Source organism: Malurus melanocephalus, unplaced genomic scaffold, assembly GCF_030028575.1.
Source record: "Malurus melanocephalus ecotype Western Australia unplaced genomic scaffold, MMel_1.1 scaffold_1571, whole genome shotgun sequence".
NCBI classification, from domain to species: Eukaryota; Metazoa; Chordata; class Aves; order Passeriformes; family Maluridae; genus Malurus; species Malurus melanocephalus.
Window position 1 is genome coordinate 14687 of NW_026624803.1, and position 1982 is coordinate 16668.

General features: G+C 51.9%; 1 protein-coding gene across 1 annotated transcript in view; it reads left to right on the top strand.

Moving 5' to 3' along the window:
• LOC130587136 (acid-sensing ion channel 2-like) overlaps positions 1-1982 on the top strand; it is a gene marked incomplete at both ends in the record, with an annotated part of 11494 nt that overhangs the window by 1019 nt on the left and 8493 nt on the right. The window lies entirely within an intron of this gene.

Consider the following 1982-nt stretch of genomic DNA (forward strand, 5'->3'; position numbering starts at 1 on the left):
ATCATGAGCTGCCTGATGTTCAAGGATTTTGGGAGCAGCTCCTCGAGTCGGACCCACTCAGCAGCTCCAGCAGTGATTGGRAAGATTCCTCTTCCTTAAAAATCCMATCCTGGATGAGCTTTGGAAGCGTGGAGCCTGCGGGGAGGATCCCAAGGATTTTGGGTTAAATTGGTGCAAATTCTGGGAGTTTGGTGCTGCACTGGGAATCTCCCCCACCCCACTGCCAGCGCTGCCTGTTCCAATATTTCCATGAAAAATGAGAATTCCAATCGGGAGATTGGAATTGAGAATTCCAATCGGGAGAATTCCAATTCTTCATCTGGAGAAGAGAGGGACAAACAGCCCTTCCAAATCCCTCCTTCCCTGTGGGAGAAGCACAGGACCAGGAAAACAGATTTAGGGGAATCTCAGTCCCTTTATCCATGAGTTTTGCTGCTGGGAGAGGGAAGGGCTCATTCCTGGGATTTTCTGACTGGATTAAACCCCTTTTCCATGGGTTTTGTCAGAGTTTTGCCACTGGGAGAGGGAYTTTCCCACTGATTTAAACCATCTGAGGGTTCCATAACCCCTTTCCCAGGAAAGCTGGAGGAATCTTCACGTCAACTCCCTGAAATCGTTCCCACCCTAATTCCTCTTCCCAAAACAGCATTTTTAACCTAATTACAGTCATTAACAGCCTCCTCTRATTAATTATCCCCCAGGGACCTTCGGGGCTTCCCCTACCTTCTCGATGTTCAGCTTTTATCCCAATCCCTGATTTTGTTTGGCATTTCCCCACTAAATCTCTCAATCTGTGCCGCTCCTGTGATAAATCAGAGCCAGAGGAGAAAAAACTTCAGGAAAATCATGCAGGAAGTGAGCCCAGGTTGTTTTTGGGGGTCCTGAACCCGAAATTTCACACCCTGGGGTGAGAATGAAATGATCAGAAAAAACAGGAATAAAGAGAAAGGAGAGCCCATCTCCCATCTCCCAGCTCCAAGCAGCCTTGGGGAGTTCAGAGTTCTTTTCCCAGGGGATAAAAGGGTGGGGAATTGGGAGGATTTGGGATGGTGGAAGCTGTGAGACAGGATTTGGTATGGAGGGGGCTTCATTCCTGGCTCTGGGATTATTCCCTGCTCAAATCCACCCCACTCTGGAAATCAGAGCATTTCCTGGGCTTTGCTCCCTGATTTCCGACCTTCCCTGGGCTGCAGCTGCAGCAAGACCAGGGGGATAAATCCCARCTCTTTCCAGCCAGATCCCCCCAAAATCCCCACGTCCAGAGCTGGCTCCATGGCTGGTGTCCCATAAAACTCCCTCCCAAACCAGCTCTCAGGCTGGAAAAATGGGAATTATATCAGCTTTGCTCATCCTCCTGCCGGGCTGAGCGCTCTGGTTCCTTCAGGGAGCCCCTTCCAGGTGCATTTCCCACTCTGGAAGGAGTTAATGCAGGAATGACCTCCAGAATGACCCCAGGAGGGGCCGAGGAGCGCTGAGTCAGCAACAGAAAAATCCTGGAAAAGCAATTCTAGCGGGAGGTGTGTCCATGAAATGTGGTGAGAGAGGCCGAGCTGCTTCTGGGCTCATCACCAAGGCAGGGATGAGTCCTGGCTGAAAAAAAATTGTGGGGTTGGTCAGCCCAGAGGAGACACTGGGGGTGACCCAAGTGTGACCTTCCAGGACCTGAAGGAAACAGAGAGGGAATGTTCCCAAGGGGTGGAGGGACAGGACAGGACACAGGGAATGGTTTCGAGCTGCCGGAGAGTGGGGTTAGGTGGGAAATTGGGAAGGAATTCCTGGCTGGGAGGGTGGGGAGGGGCTGGGATGGAATTCCCAGAGCAGGTGTGGCTGTCCATGGATCCCTGGCAGTGCCCAAGGCCAGGCTGGACATTGGGACAGTGGGACATCCCTGCCCCGGGGGTTGGAACTGGATGGGATTCAGGTCCCTCCAGCCCAGACCATCCCATAATTCCATGGATTTTTGTTCCCTAACCCTTGCCCAG